Below are 25,974 nucleotides of genomic sequence, written 5' to 3' on the forward strand. Positions count from 1 at the left end.
ATTCTGGCAGAGCCTCATGACAGTGTTGTGGAGTCTTTGTCAAAAGACCAACCCACACCAGGCCACTCCACCTCAGCGTACTGCAGGAGGTGGATGTGAGCAGTCCTGGCCATGCAGGAGCTGGAGGAGGAAAGCATCTGTGGTCAAAAGTCATGTGCAGAGACTGGAATTTTTCAGTTGTAGATGTTGGTACAGCAGCTGCAAAGGCACTGTGCTGCAGATATGAATCATGTCCATAAGGAGGTTTAGAGCACCATCGTGATTTAACTCATCACCCATGGTCTGCCTCATAGACTATCATACAGGGCCAAGGGAGTTAGACAACTAAAGAAACGCATCTTGTTTATATTTTATAGGCTTATGAAAATGGATTTTTTGCTAGCTAGTAGCATGCACTCTATTCTTGAGCTTTTACATATGACCAGCGAAACATCCTGTCTTCAGATACAGGACAAAAAAAAAAGAGTAAATTTTAAAATTCTTAAAAGATGTGCAATTTCTATGTATTTTGTAGTTCATGCAAATGGAACCTTCAGAGTTACACAATTCTCAGTAAAATCAATGAAGATTCTGCATGGGTGGTAGGACTGTACACAGTCCCGACTGCAGAAGCGCCAAGTCATTCCAGAGACTGCAGAAGAAACTCTAAAATAACTGAGAAGAACCTGTAACAGAAGTTTGTTCTGGAATATTAGTCAATAGAATTTTGAATTTAAAAAAAAAAACAAAACAAACTAAAATGTGACACCCTATTGATTCCCTGCTTCTATTTGCCAGTTACAGCTTCAGATCAGTTATTAATGGTATCTGAGTGTGAGGTACAGCATGGTATTTCTGGTATAAGTATCCACAAGAATAGGGATCATACTATTATTGTAGATCTAAGTGACAATAAGATCAGAAAAGCCCTCAGAAGACACATTGCTTTATTACAGTATTATATATCACCTTAGTATTAGAAAATAAAAGGCTCATTCTACCAGGTTTCAAAATGAATGCAAGTATATGGCCGGAAGTGCACATTCGTGATATACACCATTCTTCAGTTTGATATTATTAACTTCCCCAAGTAGCATTTATTTTCTTGTCTCACTTCAGCAGGAAAATAACATAGTATATCCAAAGGCAAAACTAACCTTGCAGTCAGAAAACTCTTAACATTTTCATGCATAGCTTGCAATTCACAGGAGCACGTTTTGACTCCACAGATATTTAAGTTTCTTAAAGCATTTGCATTAACAGCACTGTCTATGTTAGTGCAGTCAGTGAAGGCTCATTCAAATATTTAAGCCAGAGAGTCTGTCATTAATCGTTACTGCCAACGACCTACCCTTTTTGTTGCGTGCATAGTGAGTGGTTCATACTGAGGGAGCTCAGCTTCAGCCTTTGACATGTGTGTGGACATCCGAGCCTTCCAAGCAGAAAAGCTTCCCAACCAGAGGAGGTATCTGAATCATCCTAACACAGACATTTCAGGATGCTAGCACAAATGTAAATGTCATCTTTGCTGTTTGGCCTTGAGGCAGTGCCATGGGTCCCACAGCTAAAGGCAGTGTTTGGAGACAGTATGGGTGGGGAGAGGTGCTTTAACACAAGCTTGGATATGGTTCTATATCCCACAACAGGCCTGCAGAAACAGAAAGAGCCTTAACCTTGACTTTGATTTCACTTCATATCCCCTGATGAGACTATGCTGGGTCTTTAAGTTCAACTGTGCCTTTAGAAAGAGAAGTTCTAGGTCCGATTGCTACTATCGCAGCAGTGACGGCATTTCATAGGCAAATAAACACAACAGATCGTAAGTTTATACAGCTGTTCTGTATTATTCCACATTCATTTCATCTACATAGACTGTTGGAGCCTGACCTGAAGAAGCCATTATGTTCAGGGTTTGGTGGAACTTGCTGGAGCTGAGTGCTGGGGCTTGTTTTCTTATGAAAGCCAAGTGATGACATTTGTGCTGAATTCTCAAAAAAACTTCTGGACAAGAAAACAATAATGTTCAGATTGAAAGGGTGAAATAGAAGGCTGAGAGAACGAACAAGATGATGAGAGAAAGAGCACACAAGAGAATAGTTAATTCAGTGCTCTAATCAACTGTGTTCTGCAGTGCTTTATCATAAGCATCCCTGCATTAGGTTCACCAGCTCAGAGTGCTTTGCAGCATTGCAGGAAATCCTCTGCTTTTTGTTTCTTATTTAAAAAAATAATCTCACTGTGTCTTGTCAATACAGACAACTTTGACAGTGAAAGTAAAGAAGAAATTATCATATAATTTAGCATTAATCATCATCAAGAGCAGGGATTCATTAGAAAAATGGGAAATTACCAAATTATTTCTCAAAGTATTGATTTGAAGAATGAGAAAATAATGTCATTTCCTACCTTCCTGCTCCTTCTCCCCCACCTCCTGTTGACACTCACAATCTGCAGTTTCTATCAGCTTGTCAGATCAATTACCCATTCTTGAAAAGAAACATTTATCCTAAATGATTGTAATTAAGAAGTTTTTTCTTCCAGCTCAATACCTGTCTGGACATGGAGAGGTAATGCCCTGTTGATTTTCCTCAGTCCAGATTTTCACAGAAGAAGCGTCAATAGGCAATGCCTGCTTTGGAAGTGGAGCCTCCCTGGTCCCTCTGTAGCATCAGTGGAAGGAGATGGGCAACTCTAAAGAGCAACCTTAATCTACCACAGATCTCAATAGGCCTTTAGAGATGTCACATTTGGTGCCCCAAGTTTCATGGGATGCATCTCAAGCAATTAAATTAGTATGTCAATCTACAGTTGCAGAAGGTGGGATGAATTCCTGTCTTCAGAGCTCCCATACAGAACGATACTCAGTAAACTTCTTCATTTGCATGGTCCTGCATCACTGTCTTGCTAGATGCCTTACAGAAGTCTCAATATTATGTAGAACTCCAACATATTTTGTTCTCCCATTGTTTCTGACACTCTCCAGATGCAGCATGAAGTAGCTCGTTGCTTCCTGGTCTCAGAGGTGGCTTTAGACTGTCAGAGCTGGAACCAACAGCAGGAGCAGGGAGAACATAGCTATGCAAGGAAACAGAAGGAAACTTTTTTTAGGAATTAAAACCAGTGGCTGTTTAAGGATATCAAGGCTGTCATTAACAGCAATGGGCTCTGAATCGTGATCTCTGTGTCAATGCAGAGAGGAAAGGAGGCTGAGTTGGAAGGGAAGTAGGGGAAACTGCCTGCCTTGGTACAGCCCCAGAGCGGTACCCTCCTCCGTATGCTGCTGGCTTTCTCTGATACAAATGCAGGGAAACATATGAGTTAGATGGGAAATAAATAAAATGCCTCATTTAATTCTTTACTGAATGGGGACTAGGAATTATCAAATCTTCACCCAGCATCATTTTTATAGGGGAGGAGGAGAAAGGAGACTATTGGACTGCTGCCCATTAGTGCTACCCAGTGTGGTGTGTACATCAAACTGGGGCTGTCCCACAAATGCATGCAAATGTCTCACAAAAAATGCAGCATCTCTCCAGTAGTCTTGCTATACTTGGCTGTTGTGAATTGCTGTATAAGAATTCTAATACTTCAGGTAGTTAATAATGTTAAATAAGCTAGATATATGTTTATCTCAGCCAAGTATACAGCAGGGATATGAACAATCTTTATGAAGCGGCTGAGTTCTATCTATTAGGCATAATTACATTAAAGCATGAAATGCATCAGAAGTCTTTCAGGATTACAAACAAAGTAAGATTAATCAACTTCCCAGAAACATACCCAAGTTACTATTAAAATCAGAAAGTGAAACAAGCAAACAGATCTTACTTATTAAGAAAATATTCCATCAATATCTGCAGTATTCTGGGGTTGATGACTGTAACTGCATGTAGGATCTTTACAATAGGATTTTGTGGTAGTTGTTGGTAAGCGTTGACTTTGCACTCATGAGAGCTGTGCACTATGTGAGAACACAGCTCTCATGTAACTGTAATCTTCAAACATTTGTTACCATTACTTTTTTCACTATAACCAGACTTAAAGTTTTAAGAAGCAACCACAAACTTCTGCTGCATCCCAGTGCCAGATCCTGGGTCTGAGTTTTTCATTGCTTGTCAGAGATTGAAAAGCTATGTAAAAATTTAGGAGGTCAAAATCTAGGAGAAGTGGGGAGGAGAAAGGCTCAAAAGAGAAGGAATAAAGACATACAAAAAAGGGAAAGGAAAAAAACCCTAGAAGTGGATCACTAACACTCCCATATTCCATCTCACCCATCCATTCCACAGTTCTGTGATGGCTCACTGAAAATGTAGGCCTGTTTGCAACATCTGCGTGTTGCAGATCACTATTTCACTTCTCTCTGCCCCTCACAACTAGCAAATTTATAGTTTTAATTCAAATCCAGTTCTTACCAGATCACAGGGCTCATAAATTCATTTCACAAGAAGCTACAGCAGTTAACACACTCACTTAACACTACCAAAGCTTTTGCCTTCTGGATATATAGAAAGTAATTACAATGGTACTCTAAACTGCTACCCAGAAAAGAAATAGTACCCACTGTGTATAAACAGCAAGTGTCTGTTATTGTCACACTGCATTCCAGCAGTGTTTGCTGCAGGAAATAGATTTACTCTTTTGTGATACAAAAGGTAACAATAGCAGATATGAAGCCAATATATCTTCAACCAGAATTTCACCTGAAATATTGTATAAAGTCAAACAATTAAAAAGAGTACAAGAAAAAAAAAAATAATAATTAGGAAGAAGTTCTCTCTTGGACCAGTTGCAAAGAATAGAACTCATGGTTTGTTTGTTGTTTTGTTTTTAATTACAGCTGCATTCAGAAGCCAGACTGGTGGGTTTGGGGAGTCACACACAACTCACATCTTAGAAGATAATTAAGCTATGGGCTGGTAGGAAACTCAGGTAGGCCTTTAGAGATGCAGAAGAGAAAAGTTGCATGATATTATCATGAGGGAAAATAATGATAACAAAATAAACTGGAGGAAGCCTTGCTGGAAATGTATAGGAATAGTAAATTCTGCAAAGCTCTTACAGAAATAGAATCACAGAAAATACGTGATCTTATATATGCATTTTAGTCAAAGAGCATTAAAGTCTTTCCATTAACTTCAATAGGTTTCATATCAGACCTTAAATGTAAATTTATTTTAAATAGGCTAGTATAAAGGAGAGAGATCTGACACAGATCTCACAATGACTTCATTACTTAAAACTGTCTTTAGAAATCTTTGTATAATCCAGCCTAAACTTTTTTCTTATTTGTGCTATATAACTCTAATGTGCAGCTAGCAGATAGAGGGAAAGCAATCAACTAACATATTCTAGAAATGTCTGCCAGTATTCCTAATCCTTTTCCTTTATGGTGGTTTTAAAATGCAGTTTCTCACATTTTTCCTCCGTACAAGCACATGGTACTCCTATGGGAGTTTTGCAGCTCCCTGGGAGTAAACACAGCACATTTTCAACAGATATGGCAGTGTATTAACCCAAAAAATTACCAGGAGTTGGAGCCTGAGTATTTCTGCATGATCTTTAGTAAAGATGAGAATGCTTTAGGGCCAAAGCATGGGTTTGGGAGTCTATATTTCAGAGTAGATTATTTTTAAAATAATAGCTGTTGCAACTTTCATGGAATGTCAGTCAACATCGGTCAAGGTGAGCACAGCTGAAATGGTCAAATGAGAAGCATAAAAATTGTCATGTTATATTTCCTCACACCAACCAATGAAATATCATAGTTCTTTTTTAAAATTCAGATTTATGCTATTGCTACTTTCCCTTAATTAAGTATTCCATAAACAAGTAGTGCAGTATCAGATCCATATCAGATTATGGCGATAAGTCTAACCATTCTGTCAGCTGAAAAGCAAAACAAAAAGCAGTTTATACAGATCACTATGATCCATGAGAAGCTGAGAGAGGGGAAACTGTATTATTCCTGAAAGAGATATCATGGCTCATAGTTGTGTTGAACTATATCCTTTGTAAAGTGGACCTTTTCAGTAGAAAACAAATGTTAGTTCAAGCCTAATGAATAATTATTTTCTTGAACAGCAGGCCCATTAAAATTCCAAGTGAAATTGGAGCTATTGTATAGGCAGGGCTACTCCATATGATTCTAGACAAAGACAAACTAAGGAACTGGGCTGTGCAATTGGGAAAGGCGAGAGCAAAGACTGGCAATTGGCATGATAGGAAATCTTCATTTTGTTTGTGAAAACAAGGCTTCAGACTCAAAGCATATATTCCACAGTTCAGCATAGTCACAGTCTAAAGACTGGATTTTAAGAGTCGATTTTGTAGTCACTTGAGCTGCATTGGTAAAACTGTGCCAACAGAAAAAAAAAAATACCAAAACAAAAATAACAACAAAAAAGCCAAACCTCAAACCTTACTCTTCAGTTATAACTGTAATCATCAAAGCCATGTTCAATAACCTAGAATTAGCACTTCTACTTAATCCTACACACCAACGTGGGAGGCAAAGAGGAGGAGAACAGTTTAGTTCTGATGCAGCTAGATAAACATGTATTAATGATTAGCACAGAGGTCAAAATTAGAACTATTAGAAATAAAAGTTAAAGAAAAAAAATTAAAAAGCTTCCCACCACCACATAAAAATGTTTATACAACTAACTGGAAAATAAAATGTTTTACCTTTATATTGCCTGTGAATATTTCCTCTCTGACAATAATTAAGGACCTAATCTTATATGTGCTACCAACATTCAGATTTTTGTCCATGTGAGAAGACTCTTGTTCAGTGTATGGATAATTATTACTCTAACTTAACCCCTATCATGGACTTCTAATGAACTCAGAACAAAACCTAATCAACACTACTGAATATAAGAATTATGCAATCATTTAACAGAATTATGGAAAAAATAGGTTAGAAGAGACCTCTGGGGGTCTCTAGTGAAACATCACCAGTGCCAAGCAGAAGGGAATAATCCCTTCCATCAACCTGCTTGCTAATTTGTTACTAATGCATCTCAGCTTTCATTGCTGTAAGGGTACACAGCAAATTCACATGCAACTTGCTGTCTGTAGAACTCATGGATCCTGTCCTGCAGTGTTGCTACCCAGCAAGTTGGTTCCCAGTATATATTGGTCCATGGCTTGCTCTTCCCCAGGCACAGGACTTTGCATTTGTTCTCATTCCACTTCATGAGTTTCTTGATAGTCCATTCCTCTTGCTTGTCTAGATCCTGCTGAGTAACATCCCTATCGTCCCTGTGCATCAACGGATTGTTCCAGTTTGGTGTCATCTGGAGACTGGCTGAGATGCCCTCAGTCCTGTTGTCCAAGTCACTGATGAAGGCATTAGCACTGGCTCCAACTGGTATCAACCCCCAAGGAACATCGTGAACCATTAGACTTGAAACTGTAGACCCTTCAAGTTCAGAGGTCCAGTCAGTTTTCCACCCATCCTTACAGTCTGCCCATCCAGTCCAGTTCTCCTTGTTTGGCTAGCAGAAGTTATGGGATAATGTCGAAAGTCTTGCTGAAGACTTACTACTCTCTCTTATCCACAGACCCAGTCATTTCATTGTAGAAGTGTGTCAGATTGGTCAAGCATGATTTGCCAAGAGAAGAATACAAGATAACTCTTCCTGATCATGTTCTTATCTTTCATGTTTCTGGAAACAGCTTTTTTGAGAATTACCTCCATAGTTTTCTCAGGGACTGAAGAAAGACTAATCAGTTCACTAAATCCACCTTCTAAATCCACCTTTCTTAAAAGGAAGGTATATCATTTTCCTGTTTATAGTCATCATGGAACACCTTATGTATTTTGATTTTTAATATTCTCATGTTCATTATTCTCAATTTTAAATTTTATAATTCCTTTCACTTTGAGTATCCCTGTCTCTTGCTGATAACTTGGCTGATGCTCAGTGTGTAACTTAATTTTCTGTGTGAGTAGTCCGTCATTGAGTGATTACTTGGCAATCATTTCCAAATTTGTGTCATATTTCTAGAAGGTTTATATTTTACTTGTAAAGTTTTCCCCTGCAGAAAGTAGATGTACAGCATCCCAGTCCAGAAGTTCATTTGGAATTTTCTTTTACAAATTGTTAACTTAATGAAATTCCTACCCTCACCAAATATTTTATCTGTATTCTTTCTGTGTGTATGTGTACTGGAATAGGAAGCTACATAATTTGAATAAACTTTTAACCCATTTGCAGTAAAACAAAGGTACAGGTTTAAAATGTTTAATCATTCACTTGGCAAATGTTTGTTGTGCGAGTAGCTCTACACTACCGAAGTGCACAGAGCTATCTAGGGGTAGAGTTACACAAAGGAGTATGGGAGTTTTGGTTTGGTTACTTCTGAGTCTTTAATATGAGCTTGCTTTCTGATATTTTCAACTGTGTATTTTTGATACTAGTCGTACATATAAGGTAGCTGCTGCTTTTGAGGTGAATGAGAGTTTTCCTACTCATTTCAGTGGGAATAAGTTGAAACACTTAATTAAATTTTGTTATCTATATCAATCCTCATGGAAGAACTTTAGCATACTGATATCTTCCTCATAGACATATCCTTGTGGGATAAGAATTGAAAATGTGAATTAACTGCATTAACTATCACATAATCAGTCTTTTTCCAAGACAGTCAAATTTCTGATTGACTTACACTGTTACAGTAATGACTACTGCCATTTCAGTCCACTAATAAAAGCACAACAAAAGCATGACAAGGAATTCTAAAACAAATATGCCTCTGCCCTGCTTTGCTTTTTATCAAACTGTTTCTCCAGCTTTTTTCTTAGCTTCATGAATACAAGTGTCTCTAGACTGTACCCCAGGCCACCACAGTTGTTTCAGGTACTGAAATAAACTACCCACTCATTATTTACTCCCCCTCAAGTAGCTGATCTTTCTCTCACTTATTTTCCCCTTGCTCCTTCTTCTGCTCCTTATATCTGTAGAAAACAGCATTTTTTTCTTCATTCAGTTTGTCAAGGCAGCTGAACAAAGCCTTTTATCCCCACTGGGCTTCTGAAAATGTGCTATGGTTACCCTCCACACTTGGAGGGACTTCCCACATTCCTCCTGAAGGTTTTTCTTTTCCTCAATGTATATTAATGAGAAAGCTCAGGAGTACAACAGTATATTGAAAAGTGGACCAATTATCCTGTTGTGAGGAGCAGGCAGATTCTGATTTGCCCAGATTAGAAGGGAGTAAACTCCATTTTCTAGTACATGCGCTCACTTATACTGAAATGGTTTTCATTTCCCCACTAGAATGTTACATATTTTGTTCCCAAGAGCATGCAGGGGTGAAGTGCTAGGAAGTGCTACGAAACACTTCAGAGCACTAACCACAGGCAGACAGAGTACTCCATTTTCTTAACAAAAAGCAATTATAGCCCTTATTGACCTGTACCCCTTCTACACGAAATGGGACAAGATCAAAGAATGCAGTCCTAAAAAAAAAGGGGGGGCGGGGAGAGTTTCAGTTTAGGAAACAAAGCCAGCAGGACAATGGCTAGGAAAGCAGGATGTTGCATGGCTGTGTTTACTCTCTCTCAGCTCATCAAAGACTCTGAGTGTTCAGATGACACACATTCAGATTTAAGTCAAATAATGGTTTCTTCTAATTACTAGCACTTTGAACTTTTAAGTAGTATCTCCAAGTGATGCTCTCCTGCCTCTAGCAACTCCCACAGAAAGAACATTTCAAGCTTAGCGTCTGTACAGTAGATGCAGCACGCAGCATCTTACAGTTCTACATTATTGACAGTGCCATAAAAAGAGTATATGATGGAAAGAGATGCAGGCCAAAGTAACTGCTGCTTTGCGTGCCATGCAATCTCACTGCTGTGTTATGGCATGGACCATATACCAGAGGAGGAAAAACCCAGAGAATTGCAGAATACAACAATCCTATAGCCACCAGAAATTGTATCTCTACAGAGCTAGTTCCTGAGCATGGGTGGGCACATGTATGGGAGGCTGACCTGCAGATGAAATTGTGTTTTCTCAGTCTCAGTCAGATTCTTTGTTGACACAGACCATATAACTGCTCCGTACTATACAGCCTGGCTCATAGAGCCTTCAGTCTAGTGCCGTGGATGGGGAACAACATATTCCAAAAGCTTCCAGCATGGTCTCCACAGCTACATCCACTTGGGGATTTCTGAATGACAGAATAATGCCATGGTCAACTATTGCAAATGGTCAACTATTCACATCAAACTGGGGCCACAGGAATCTACTACTAAGTGCACAATTATGCATGCTTTTTATCAGAATTAAATCCATGGGCTACAGCACTTTATTACATACATGGAGAGATGGACATTTTGTATGGTGCAATTATCCTCTAATTCATAGTCCCTGTTAAAGAACTTCATTCTCTTAGCTGTCACAAACTGAAGCTGTTCACCTTTATAATAAAATTCAGTGCTCTGTTCCACTGTCACTTTCGTCATCAAGTAATTCTTGTCTTTCCATGCTGCTGCAGTATTATATAACCAGCCATGTGCAAAAGCTGGATGCAAACCCAGCTTAAGAGCCAAGCTCAGCACAGCACAGCCACATTCAGCTATTGATTTGGAGATAGGTACAAACTCTCAGTTGACCAGTTCCCATTACAAAGTAACAATGTTCAAGTGCCATAAGCATCATTCTTCCCTGCCATGAACTCCAGGGAGTCATGTATATGCTTATGAAAATCAGGATGGGAAAATTTCACGTCTACTTTTCAAGAGTGTGAACAGCATGCAGAAACACTAGAGCAGGTCTCCAAAACAGCACATTGGTATTAATGTGAGATAAAGTAAATCCTCCTTCTCAATAGGACTCAAGGTGCAATATCTGTATGTGCAACATTTGCACATATAGGGCATGATGGACTGGAGAATCACATCTGCTGTTAATAAAAGATAGCAAAACTACAATGAACAAGAGAATAGTGGTGGGATGGAGAGAGGAGAGAATGATGTTTTAACCACAGAGTCCAAGAAAACACATTACCTTTTTAAACTTGCTTACATTTCAGAGTTTCAGCAAGGGTGTGAATTTCTCCCACTGTACCTGAACAGAGACTAAAGAAAACATAAAGGTCAAGTATCATGAATAGCAATACTGATTACTTATTAAATTCCCACCATTCAAGATATGTGTAATGCCTTAAGCTCTGTTCTGTGCTTATAAAGCATGCCACAAAATACAGTACAGAGGCAGAACTGTGGTTGAGCTACTTTCAGATTCAAAAGTTCAATGTGGTACCACTCCCTGGAGAATTAGTCCTATCAAGAGTCAGGACTTCTTCAGACAGAAGCACACCCTCATGCTAACACCGCTATACAATTTTCAGAACCCAGGTTAGCAATTCAGTGCAACAACTATCCCACCCTTAATTCATCACAGGATTCAGTGTCTCCCTTACAACAAAGCAGCAGAATTCATCTAGGCCAGCAGGTCAGTAAGCCACTAGCCCAGCAGCCCTCAAAAGCTATCAAATACAAGTTTCAGGAGATAGTTCTAAATATAAGGTCTTAACAAGTATCACAATGTACATAACAGAGGGCACTGAACACAGGCAGCTCCACAAGAAGTATCTGCTCTCAATTATTTGTCAACCTGCATCAATAAGGACAGTGACAGAGGTCAATGCTTCATCCTAAGCCATGGACTACATTTGCAGAGGCTGTATTTCCCTTTTCATTAAGGTCAAGAGGGGGAAGATATTCAGCACTGGATGTGCCACTTAATAGAATTTCATAAGACTTATGAAGGAAAGCTCTGAGATTGGTCCATCAGATGAAACAACAATCATAAACATTTTAACACAGGAAGCCTCCAAAGACAGAGACAGTAGATGACTGTACAGGTTTTGCAACAGTACCAGTAACAGAATAGGAGGAAGAGGAGGGATAAAGTTGGCTACATCTGTCTTCAGAGGCAAACAGTTTCCAGCTCCTGAGTAATCATCTCCTGTGATCAGGAATAGACACATTGTCCTGGTAGGCAGAAAAAAATCTATTCCAAATCTGTTATGAAAATACTCAAGAATTCAGAGGATGTGTTACTGCCAAGCAGCCTGAGTCTGAACTAACTGAAAAGTTATTTGAGCTTACTTGTACCGCTAAATGCACTTCTTACTCCAGACACTGATACTACCTTGAATGAAAAAATAAAATTAATTAGGAAGCTCAAAGATCTGGAGCAAAGGACTCAAGGGAACACAGGGAACGTAACCATCGGGAACATGGTCTTGGCCAGTTCTTACAGCAAATGGTCAAGCTCATGAAGAGATAAGAACTAGGGTTAAGGCCTTCCTGCTCACATGGTATTACTGGGATGGAGTGTGGTGTCTGTGACCACAAAATGGTGTTCCATAAGCTAGTGGTAAGAGGAGTGCCACCTCATGACAAATAGAAAGACCGTCTTTGCTTATAAACTTCCTCCTGGAGGAGGATTTTAACTGCTGTTGAAGGGAAGGATTACAGAATCTTTTAGGAAAAAAAAAAAATCTTCCCTAAAAGGCTGTAAAGCGCTGGAACAGGCTGCCAAGGGAAGGTGTTGAGTCACCATCCCTGGAGGTGTCTCAAAGGTGTGCAGATGGGTTGCTTAGGGACATGGTTTAGTGGTTAGTGTTAGGTTAATGGTTGGGCTAGATGATCTTAAGGATCTTTTCTAACCTAAAGAATTCTATGATTCTAGGTATTTGTAAGCACCAGTGACTTTGACAAAGACTTAAAATCAAAAGTGTGCATAGGGCTATTCATGAAAACGTCATTAAGGATGAAGTGAATGAGTGAGTCAATCCATTTAATAAGTCTGATTATCTCCCTTTTATTTCCTGTTTTTCTTGCATTAGTACAGACCTGTTACTAGATGATCAAGATACAAGTTATCTGGTGCAACAGAGGCTTCAAGAGGTGGCTGGCACAGTAGGTTTGTTCAGTGCCTATCCAAATGGATTATGTGTAGGAAAGGACTAGATGCAAGCATCCAGGCAATGACAGAAGAGGAAAGCAACAAGGTGCTAATACATTGGAGATTTAAAATAGGTCACTGACCTAGAAGAACCAGGAGATGAATTCTTTTGTGGGTAATTAGAAGAATCACCCAGATTGTGAGAGCTGTTGATCATAGGAACTTGAGGGATTTTTGTAGAAAAGTACAGCAGATGAGGAAATCTGTCCTTCAGAGAAAGAGCACACGCCCACACACACACACTAACACACACACAGAGGAATCCAGAAGAAGGGTAAGAAATGTAGTAAGAGATCAGCTGAGCTAACTCGTGAATTTCACATTGACCTTACAAGAAAGACACATACACAAACTATGTCATAGCATTGAAGATGATTGCTGAAGGAAATGGGCTAACTCTGGAAGCCAAGAAACTAAATTCAGCTAGCAAGAGGCGTCAGTGATAGCAAGAAATTAATATGTAAGTATTATAGATTAGTAGGAAGAGGAAGCGCTGGCAGACTCTTGGCCTGCTTCTCAACAGGAAGGAAAGCTACAGATGATACTCAGTAGGACAGAGTACTTTATGTGTTTTTTGCATCAGCTTTCACTAGAAAGACCTGTGGTGATCAAGAGACAATTACTGTTCAAACCAAGAAGGAAGATCTTACCCTATAATTGGGAAGGTACAGGGTACAATGTAAATAAAGCTATACGCTTTCAAATCAATTAAATCTGAAGAATACATTAAAGGACTGTATGAGGTAACATTAAAACTACCTGAGAATTCACAGAGAATGAGGGAAATTCTAGCAGGTTGGAAAGAGCAAGTGTGGTGCCTGTCTCTAACAAGAAGGATGCTTGGCAGAAAAAGGAAGAGAAGCTGGTGAATTATGGACCACTCACCTTAAGTTAAACTCTTTAAAAAATAGAAACTGCTTTAGGCTCCAGAAAATATATGCTGAGAGCTGCCAAAATGGTTTTATCAACAGCACGTTGCATCAAGCCAGTCTAATTTAATTCCACAGTAGATCAACACAGGCAAGGAAAAAGCGGAGAAGGTTATATATTTTGATTTTATTAAGACATTACACCATCTGCCACAGTATTTCAATAAGGATGCAGTGAAACTTGGTCTAGAAGTAGTTACCTAGTCATGGTTACAAAACTAGTTGTAAAAGCGTGCCAGGGAAGAGTTATCAGTGGTTCACTGCCAGTATGGAAGGATGTGTCAAGTTAGGTCTGTAGTGTTCAGTTACAATGAATTGATGCTCTGAATGATGGAATTAACTGCACTTATAAAGTATGCAAGTATTTTAGACGATAAGATTAGCATTCAAAAGTATCTTGGCAAAGTAAAGGTCTGAAAAAACAGATTCTAATTTAATAGCAACATAGGCTATTCCCCTATAACATGAATAATTGGCTACAAATAACAATCTACCTTTCCCAAGAGTGTTAGATCTTGCATATTCCATCTTGAAACATCTTATTGTCTCTTACTCTAGGGAGTAAGGCACAAGAAAAGCAGTCCATCCCGCTCCTGATAGCAGGCATCTAACAGCTGGATTTGATCGTGCCTGATGACTTTTTACATTCTTTCTTATGCTTTGCTATCACAGAGCCTCTGCTTTAAACGACTTCAAAGTTGTTTTACGTTGCTTTTAGCCAAATGTTTCTTCAAGGTGTTCAGCACTTCAGAAATGTAGGACAGCTGTTTTATCATGTTGCCTGTAAATTACAACAGACTGGCTTTGTCTGCCAGACGCATCCTGCCCTGTGAGCGGATGTTGAGAAAGGATTAAGCATGCTTGGCTGCCTCACCAAAACATTTGGCAGAGAAGGAGGTGAGAGGAGGCCTTCATCAAGAAAGGTTCCAGAACACTGACTGAGTCACTCTGGACTTGGGACCCCATAAACAGCTATGACTGGGGAGGAACCTCGACACCAGTCTTAAAATGTCATTGTCTTGAAGTCCATACAACATGTAGGCTGCATAGGACAACAGGCTGGGGAAAGCATCAGAGCACAAAGGCATATTCTGATAAAGAGGATGCTAAATAATCTATGTCCTTTTTGGTCATGCATATTGAAGCAACTAAATGTTCCTTTCTCATTTTTGGGTGGCAATCACAAAAAAACAGATGTTATGCTATGTCAATTTTTGTCACTGGCATCTGGCCCCCTGGCAAGATTAAAACAAGTGTTGGCATCTTTGGAGCAGCTGGGCAATAGATCTGCTTCCTTTGCTTACACAATGCAATTCTGAATAACCTTTGAGCCTAAGACTTTGTTGCTTTATAATCTGTATTTTGGCAGTCTTCTCTTCCACTCCCCTTGTTCTAATACAGTATTCCCCAATCCTTACAGGGTCTAGCAAGTATCTTTATTACATCATAAGCTTTGATGAAAAGTAGATGTAAAATCCACGACATCTATGACACTTGTTTAACTTCCACTGCAGAAGGAAGGACATTTTCAGGGTTATCTTTGCAGTTTAACTTCTTAGTATCTTTTTGAATTCAAACTTCATCAGTAAAGCGAAATAAACAGACATCAGTAGTGTCTCATATGTTTCACCTGGATATCTACTATAAGTACATAATTTTACATAAAACATTGAATACTTCTGACATTAGATATATGATTTAAAAGTGAAAATGGCAATCATCAGCAAAAAATCATTTGAAGAATGAGTACTATTAATTCCAGCCTTGATAAGTGGAATAAGAAAAATTATTTCTTCTAGTTAACAATTCTTTTGTTAGGAGCTATATGTGATGTCTTCTGGGGAAAAAATGAAAAAAAAATCAAACGTAAAAATTATCTACCCATCAGTCAAGAGTAAATTAGGAATGTGTCACTGATATAATAAAAAGAAGTAGAAATATTATACACCTGGTTAGATATCAGACATAACTTTTCCTCTATTTCAGTTAATTGTTATTAGGAAAGAAAAAGAATGAAACCAAAAGTAAAAAATCTGCAGCTTATTCCTTCTGCAGTCTACACTCTAAGTTGTAAGATGACACAATAAAATACTAGACAGTGCTATATAATGTAAGTCCTATGGGTGGGTGTTACAGCAGTAAAATGGGAGATATACTTAGTAACTGGCGAAGAGAATCATGACTCAAGGAAGAAGGGGAAAAGCTAGATGGAACAGTGTTTCAACAAACTTTGAGCATTTTAATGGTTTTTACCATAATGTTTGTAGACAGAAAGACCACGTTTGTTCAAACATTACCTCTTAAAAGTGTTTTTCAGTGAAGCTGAGAAATAAACACCTTTCAACTAAATGATCCCTTATGTAGCCAGCATTGTAGATATTTTATTTTTCCCCATCAAATAAAAAGCTGAGTGAAATAGAAAGTTTAGAAGAATTTTAAATTAACTCAGTTTCCAATTGCATAGGTGTAATAGTGCTAGCTTGCCGGAACCAATAGGGTATCTGTAATACACTAAAAACAGTTTTCTGTGACTTGGAGTCTGAACATCACCTGACCCACTATTGCCTATAGGACATGTAGAGTTGCTGTGACAAAGCCCAACAGAAAGGCTTTACTAAAGCTAAAAGTCTCATAAAGATAAGAAGGGGAACACAGCAAAGTAACCCACTGTGATCATAAACTAACGCCTGGGACTGTCCTTTGACACAAAGGCAGTTGCACCAAACTCTCCCAGTCCCCAAAACATGCCCAAATTGTTTGTCAGGAGTGGGCTCTGGCCCATACTAACTCTCAAATGATACTTGAGAGTGGGAGACTGCCAGTTGGCCTAGGCCAAAACTATGCTCATGGGCACTCTAACAGTTCAGAATTACAGACAAATGAGTCTCAGTGGCCACAACATTCATGCACATTTTTTACTTACTTGTATAGACAGAGCCTTGGAGGACAGAGGAGATCTAAGCAGCGCCTCGATTTGTATTATGCCAACTATTCCTGTTTGACTCCAGAAAGGAGAACACAACTGCTCTGTGCTAATATTCATCAAGAATGCATAATGCGACCCTGAAAAACTGTCATAATTTCCAGTATATTTTAATAACAATCAGCCATTTCAGTCATGCTAACTGTCGAAAACATAAGCATTTAGAGTAAGTTGGACTGCCCCCTCTGCAGTGAATCAACAAAGAGGAAATCAATATTTCTTATCTCAAATCTTGTTTTCATTGGGATAAAATGATCTCTGGAAGTTCCTGCTTGTTGCCTGCTTGTCTTTGCTTTCATTGACTACAGAAGGAGCAGAAATGGCATCATCATTCAAGAAGGAAAGAGTAGGTGAAATTAATTCCACCATTGCCACCTAACATTTCTTTAGCTTCTGCAAACATAGTTGCACAGAAAATTCCACTGCAATTTTAATCTGGTGCATCCTCTTGAAGAGATCTGTTAACAGAGGGACAGACCAAGTTGTTGATAGAATTAAGGAGTTCCTGGTGCTTATCCTTTCTTAAGTACAGTAGGTCTTGCCAGCAGAGATGGCGTCTATGTTTGGAAGGAGTAGATATTTTAAACGGAGAATGGTGTTGTAAAACAGTTCCTAAGAAACAGTTTGGGTAAATACATTCAATGTAGCCTCGTGAATCATTTGTGAATTACCTGCCTATTCTACTCCTGAGGTTTTCAGGCATCATTGTGCTTTATGGAATGAACTTGAAGTAAAATGGTCCTGGTATGAGGATATGCTGTAACTAACTCTTTTTCGGGTTTCACTGGACATGTGTAGGATGGAGAATAACTACTGAACATAGATAACAAAACTTAAGATTATCTTAAGAAATATAGAAAACTATACTGGATTTATCATATATGTGTATATGCTGTTTACGGCACTTTGGGAATCATAGAAAAAACTCTGCAGTATATATTTTTAGATTACTGCATGATTTCACGTGACTTGAATCTAAATTTATCCAAAATTAAAATGAATAACTACATTATTTCAAGCCCCCAGAAGCTGGAGATCATTCCAATAGATAATTCAATACCAAACCAAATAACTTGACATTCAATGGATAGAAATGTAAAAATATGTCTTTACTTAACAAAAGAGGTGATTAACTAGTTGAAAAAAATGACAGTGTGTCACCCAGGGACACAGAAGGGACTGCTATGTAATGAAGAGAGGACTGTCATTGCATTAAGCATTTTAGACACTCTCATTAAAAGCAGGTGATTCAAAGGCAACTTAAGTAATTTATTTGGACTCTCTCTGCCTTCTGGGTTGAATGTGGATCTATAGAAAGATGCTTAACTGTTGGCAGAAAGGATTAAAGTCCCTAGGACATCTGATGACGAAAGTCCCATGTTTCCCATGAATTTGTGCAGTCAAACCCCATTCATTAATAGCAGCCAGTGCTTTATTCCCTGGTCTGTTAAGCCTTTAACTAAAATTCTACTTTTTGTGGACAGAGCCTGTAAACTAAGGGAAGAACATGACTCATAGATAGATTCTTCCGTTGTTTTTAAAAACAGGGGTCACCATTAGTTCATTTGCACTAACTCCTGTAAAAAGTAGACCATACTACATCATCCTAGAGTAGTAGCTTGTCTTTGGCAGAAGCGTATTTTTCCATGCTATGTCTGGGTCTTGTAATGAGAGCTAAAGAAATGGTGAACCCATGTCATACTTGGCAGCTGGACCCACAGGTTATTATGCAAACATTAGTAAACATTTGTGCTTGTATTTGTCTGGCTTTAATTTCCCGCTGTTGTTTCTCATTACACACACCTTCCTGCCCTGCATCAGAGATAGCTATGGTCCTAACTAAACTCTGATTAATTAGAGAACCAGAATCGAATTGTCAAATAATTCCATATAGACAACGTATGGCAGAGACTTCCAGGACACATGAGCTTAATCTCAGTGTAAAACACAGGCTTAAAAGAAAAATGTGTTATCACTTCTTCTAACCTGTACAACCTACTAGTCCATATCCAAGGCATGTGCCCTTTGTACAAAAACAATCTGCCTTCCACTCCGGTGTTTCCTAGCTTGCTGTAGGCACCTTCAGGTAGACTGTGCTGAAGCTTTTTTAAGCCACAATACATTCAGTTATTAGTAAGTACAGAGAAATGCCAGCTTATAATAAGCCAAGATGAAATATTTATATATCTACTAATTTTGTCAGTTCTGAAAATGATGAAAGCTTCCCAGTCCCATTATATATGCAGTTCCATGCCTCTGCTTCAGCATTGCAAATCTACAAGAAACTGTTATTAACTGTTTTTCAATATTAAAGGTTAAGTAGTCGAAAGTCTGTGGAAGGCTTTGTTTTACTGTAAATAGCAAATTTTCCTTACCAGTTATCACTGTGAATCACTCTTACATTATCCACTGTTTCTGTCAGCCTACCATCCCTTGCAAACATACTGGAGGTACCCTACTCAAGAGTAAAATCTTGTCCTAGTTTCAGCATGCACCAGAAATGTACATGGTTGTCTGGAGGGAAGGATTTTCCTCAAATTCTTTCTCCATATATTGTCCTTTCTATTCACTTGCCATGAAGGGAATTCAGGAATATGTAAGGAGAGAAGAAAAGAGTCCATTAGAATCACTGTCAAGCATAACAAGGAAAATAATTGTAGTAAAATTGAAAATGCAAATTAAACTATGTGCAGACAGTACGCATGCTTGTGCCCATATTCTTGTGTGCATGAGCACATGCAGAGCTATGTCTGTATATTCATGGGCTAGTGTATATAAATTCAAAGAGACAGTCAATTCAATAGCTTGACTGTAAATGAATTTGCAACAGTCACCTTCTCTGTGGCAGTCAGTTGTTAGGTATGTGTATGATCTATCTGCCCATGTGAAGAGGTGATAGCACAGCTCAGCACAGAGATATGAAAAGATGCCCAAGCAAGTCCTGGAAATAACAGTTCAGATTCTGGCAGTAGAACAGGTCATCCATGCAGTATTCTTCAAAAGGAAATCAACCCATGTGTGTCTGGTCATGACAATGGTCATGGTACAGTTCTAACATGCATGCTTCATAAAGTTGAATGAGTTCATCACCAGTGTGCATCTAGAAGAGACAGCAATAATATGAGATACAGAGCTAAAAGAGAGAAAAAACAGCCTTAGTAACTTGAAGTCTCACAGGATTCCTCCAGCACAGCAAACTGCAAGATTCAGAATTTCACTGCACTGATTGATTTCTTACTCCTTGGAGCAATTCAAGGGAAGGGAATGTCACCACCATGTTCTTCTAAACAGATCATCCTCCTGCCTCCTCAGTTAAGAAGTAAGCAGTGCACCTCTGAGGCACAAATATTGCAAAATCATTGAGTTTTCAGAAATCTAACTGGGTTAAAGCAAATTTAATAAGTCCAGTTGATGACTAAGATTTTTTTCTGCTTTTAGAAAGGCAGCATGTTTTGTTCTTGTAGGACGTTGAACCCTTGTTGTGTGCTGCTTCCATCAAATGTGCATTATAATGGAAATGCAGATGATGCCAAGCCCCAGCATGTGTTTCCAATTAAGATTCTTCATTTTCTGCTTAGATGTTAGAATATGACCTGATTAGCTCTGCAAATTATCAGAGCTCAGCTTCTGTGACTTCTTATCTCATTCAACAGCTAGTGTCTGACTTTGTATATTTGGAGAGGAAAGAACCATATCCCCAAAAATCATGGAAATTTTTTGAAGTCCATTGACAACATGGAAAATTTGGCATGGGTTGAGGGAAACACTTTCAGCCTGTTTTCTGTCCTTGAGTCTCCCATGCCTGCTCATACATTGTAATAAGCGATTAGCACAGGCAACTTAGAACCTAACAGTGCAGGTAGATGTCTATTTTTCAGGTACAACAATTTCACACAGTAGAATTTACTGCAATAGAATTACTTGCTAATTGTTGAGGCTTAACACAGTAAGAAAAGTTCTTTCTTTCTATCTAGAATTCCTCTGTAATATTTTCAAATAAAGAGAAGCAAGAAAGTCCTTTCTTAAGAACCACTGTCCTTTGTCAGCAATAGAAGAGCCGTGTGTTATTTATGGAAAGCAAACATTATGGAATCAGAGTGAAAGCAACTGACAGGAAGGGTGGTAGATGAAGTGCCAGATTAAGTCTGCGCTTTGAAAATGTATTATATGTCACACATAAAAAATGCTTCAATATGTCTGTTAGGTAAATTGTATACGATTATCAGAAGATAAAATTTTCTGTAAGTTTTTCTTTAGGTTTTAATTTCGAGTAGTGGTCACTCATATTCAGACACTGTCATAAAAATTCTTTTTAAAGCACTTCTACATCCTATAAAAGCAACAGCTGCCTCTCCTCACATTCCCCAAAGACATACACATACATATTATGCAGCCGTTTTCAGTGTCTTATTCTGCACCAGCAACATGAAAGAATAGCTAGAGAGACAGGGAAAACAGGAGCAGGTTCTCCAGCTGAGAAAGGCAGTGTTTTTAGAATAGACCTGCATACGCAAAGGCTTAGCCTGGAGGTGGGTGTTAACGTAACTTTTTTAAAAGTGACAGTAAAAATGCAGTGCCCGTAAATGGCAGGCCAGATGGATTTCTCTCTGCTTTCACAGGTTATGCCTCAAATAACACGATGCATATGTATGTGGTGCGTAAGGTGATTTTCCTTCTGGGTGAAATATACTCCTAGTCGTTGCACCCAAAACTTTCGGTATTGATAATGCCATAGATAGACTGGGAGTTTTCCAGGCATTGAGATGACAAGTTTACACTTTATTGACAAAGATGTCTGCTATCTCTAGTTTTGTCCTTATGTTTACCCCAGACAGCCTGCAATACACTTGCCCATACAGAACCATACCTTCAGTGTGAACATGCTCATGTCAAACAGAACTGAGAAGGCTATATGTAATACTTTGGGTTTGTGGAGAATATTTTCTGCATCCAATGAAAGGGAGGAGGACTTGTCTTACCAAGAAGTTAAAACTGTAGGTTCAGCCCGTGGTCTGGGTACCCTTTCTAACTAACTGAAGGAGATAGATGCCTCCAAAGAATGTTTCCCTATGCCATCTTTAGGAGGGAGCAAAGCTGTGCATTTTCTTCCTGATTGCCTGTAGAGACAGACAGGATGACCCACAGAAGTAGATGTTTGACTTACAGGTGCCTGAAACAGGGTGAGTTGAATGCTGCCCCGAGCATGTTCACACAGTGCATTAGTGCAGGATAGCGAGCCTTCCAAAAATGCTCACCCCAGTGTATGATGCAGTAAATTCCCCATAGAGACCAGTAGAGTCTAAGCAAGCACAGTCTGACCTTTTTGGAGTCCAACAGATGAGAGATAAAAAGCCCATATATTATAATGTTTATATCTGGAATTACTAATGCTTATTTGTTTCAGTGCAGTTTAGGTATCTTCACCTCTGCTTTTCCAAACCTTTTTCAAAAATAATCCTTACTGCTGGAGCTAGCTTTGCAGAGTTGTGTGGGATTGCAGTGATGCAGATTATACTCTACTAGAGCTTTCCAGCCTGAGTTGCATTCCCAGCTCCCACAGATTTGCACTAGAAATTTTAGGTTCATAAGTGTGAATGTAACTTCTCAAAGTGGGATAGCAGACTCTATATCACTTGCATGCTTTTGTGTATTAAACCACTTTTTTCTTAAGTCTAGATCCTGAAATCCCTTTTATTACCAGTCCTTTCCAGTGAGGTTACGATAACTCACAGTAGAAAGGCTGAAGGAGCAGGTAATTAGTCTGCTTACTGTGTGAGGGAACAAGGGAAAGAAAAATAAAAGGAGCTATAGATTTCTGTGTAACCATGAAGGGGGAAGAAAAAACAAAGCCCTTTTTACTGTACCTTAGGGAAGTTTGTCACATCGTGTTTCAACAACAGGAGTGTTCTCAAGAAAAGAGACAGAAATGTGCAAGGTTCTGCCTTTGGACTCCTGCTGAGCAATAATGGAAGTATAACTAATTAAGGGCCTGATAGAGGGCCCATTGAAGCCAAGTGAAAGCCTCCTGCTGATTTCAATGGGTCTTGGATCAGCTCTAAGTGTGTGGAGTGTAAATATGCCTGCATTAAAAACATGATGAGTCAATGTCTGTTGTCAATCAGGGCTTGCTGCATTTAGCTGTGCTGCATCAGAGCGGGCTCAAAGCATCTCAGGAGCATTGCAAGATCAAAGGTTACTACTCTAAAATGGAGAGCTCAGGCAAAGATGCTCTTGATGTGAGAAGGGTAAATGGGCAAAGCTGGTAGAGAGGCCTTGGGGAAAGCTGTGGTGAGCCAAGCTTGCTGCCAGTCTTGCCACTGGGTAGAGAAAAGAGAAGAAACGAGCACATCTGCAAGAATTTACTCACACCAGCAGTATGGTGTCCAGTTCTGTGCTCCTCAGTACAAGAGACACATGGACTTACTGGAGAGAGTTTAATGAAGAGCCACAACAAATATTCAAGAACTGGAGCATCTCCTCTATAAGGAAAGGCTGGGAGAGCTGAGTTTGTTTAGCCTGGAGAAGAGAAGGCTATGGGGGGACATCTTATCAATGTATACCTGAAGAGAGGAGTGCAAAGAGGATAGGGCCAGGCCCTTCTCAGTGGTGCCCAGAGACAAGGCACAACCTGAAACACAGGACACTTTGAACATCAGGAAACACTTTTTTACTGTAAGGTTGCCCATGGAGATTGTGGAGTGTTCCATCCTTGGAGATATTCAAAAGCCCCCTGGACACAGTCCTGGGTAACCAGTTCTGGGTGGTCCTGTTTGAGCAGGGCAGGTTGGACAAGGTGACCTCCAGAGATGCCTTCCAACCTCAGTCATTCTACGATTCTGTGAATTTGTTCCCATCTCCTCAGGCATATCAATGTCAACTCAGCAGCCTGAATTTCCAGAGCTCCGACGAGACCAAGCTGCAAGACAGTAGTGATTTTGAAATTTCCACCATTCTGCTGTCTACTTCTGCGCACAAAACCAGTCCTGCTCACATCAGCGACAGTGATCTCTCTACCAGACTGTACAGGTAGCTCTTACTTGTTGATTTGTAAGAGCTGAACGCTAATATACTAATGCCTCTGTAAGGGAATGGCACTTATTTTATAATTTCTTTTAACTCAGAGTCTTGACTAGTTTGGTGCTAAACTGTTTGTAGAGAATGAAAAATCTGTAAATGCCTTATGTATTAGTCCTTAGATTCCACAAATGCTTCTTTTTGATCCTTTGGCAATTTATAGTAGATTAGCTTAGTTGTTAGCATGGTTTCCTAGTGCAGGCTGACCTACAGCACAGTCTTCAAATGCTTGTTCCTGAGGGCACTCTGTAAAGGCTATGACACAGCTGACTACAAAAGTTCATACATCAATATCATAGGAAAAACAAACAAACAAAAACTAGTTTGAAAGGCTATTCACAGTTCATATAGGAGCATGAAGGACCAAACCTTTGATCTCCAGTGCTTTATGGTGTGTAACACCTCTTCTTATATCATGTTAAAAGTGTAAGTTCAAACTGTCTGGGGGCCCTCCTGCATGCACTGCTACAGAGCAGCCACACCTTTTCCCTACTCCAAAACATACATAAATAAAAGCCTACTCATGTAACATCTGTTTACTCCTTTGTATTCTGAGTCAGTAGATTAGACTCAAAGAAGAAAAGTAATGTAATAAGTTAGCACCCAGGAGAAAAGAAAAAAAAGTTCACTCATGCCTAAGCAAAAAACAGAATACAGTTCATTCTGGTCTTAATTCTGCAATCAGCAAGAAAACTGACACATTAGAAACTAACCAGGCTGAAAAAATGTATCTTCTTTCCATTACTAACGTAATTCTAAGCTGTGAAATACATGTTCTCATCCCACAAAAAAGGGGATTAGTAGGCAGAGAACAATAATTTGTCAAAATTTTAATTTATTAAGTCAGGCCTCTTATTACATGAGTTAGTTTAAAGTCATGTACATTGCCAAATTTTAACACCCTCTTAAGCCAACTGAAAGAAGGAAGTTAGTTATCTGAAATGCTATAACTCCACATGCCAGCAAGTTAGAGGTAATCCTCTGTTCTCTATTAGTTCTAATCAAAACAAAAGCATATCCTCAGTTCCAGCCAGAAAACAAAAACATGGGCAAACACAGAAGAGTACACATTATGCAAGCTGCAAAAAAAAATCAGCCTTCCCAATGACCAATAAAAAAGGAAAAATAGAAACAGGAGTCAATCTGTATCCTTTCTTTTTTTTTTTTTTTCTATTATTTAATCTACCAATTGGTTAATGAATGACATGACTGAATCCAAAACCTGTCTTACAAACATACAGTGTGTGCAGAAGACTAAATTGACCTTGACTGGAAAATAGAAGTGACCAATAATAGCTGATCTTTGTAGGATGAGTTCTAGTTAGAGGAAATAACTTATTTCAGATTATCATTAATTTTGTATCTTCTCCTCCAGGTTAACTCATAACATTGCCTTAAATTTATTCAGAATAACCCCTTATGTACGATTTAATGCACATTTTCTTTTTATTCAATGACCTATTGATAATTAATTCTGATAATCAATCCATTTTTCTTGAAAAATAGGGAAGTAAACGTGAAAAAAAAAAAAGATGCAAAATCAAGAAAAGTCAGAGATAATAAAGAAATCTTAAAAAACAGCAATTCTCTAGAACAAAAAGCAAGAGATTTTCACCTTTGCAGACACAAAGCAACTTGTGTTGTGAGGTGATGCATCATAATGCTGACCAAAAAATATATATATCTCACTTGGCAAAATTACTTACCCTCATAGGCTTAAAAAATCTGCACATAAAGCACTCTGAAACATGATGTCACCACTACCATTACCTTGCTATCACCAACAGAATTCCAACCTTGTCTAGTACTGAATGAATCAATCATACCATTTCTCTGCACAATGTGACAATGCAGTTTGGGTCTTGATATTATAAGTAGGTATTCATATCACACAAATATTAGACCAATAGATATATAGACAGATAGCTAGATAGATCGATGGACAGACAGATAGATAGACAGACACTTTCATATATACACACACACATATGTGCCTTTCATTGTGTAAAGAATGTGACAAGAA

Source organism: Nesoenas mayeri (genome assembly GCF_963082525.1).
Source record: "Nesoenas mayeri genome assembly, chromosome: 1".
Lineage (NCBI taxonomy): Eukaryota > Metazoa > Chordata > Aves > Columbiformes > Columbidae > Nesoenas > Nesoenas mayeri.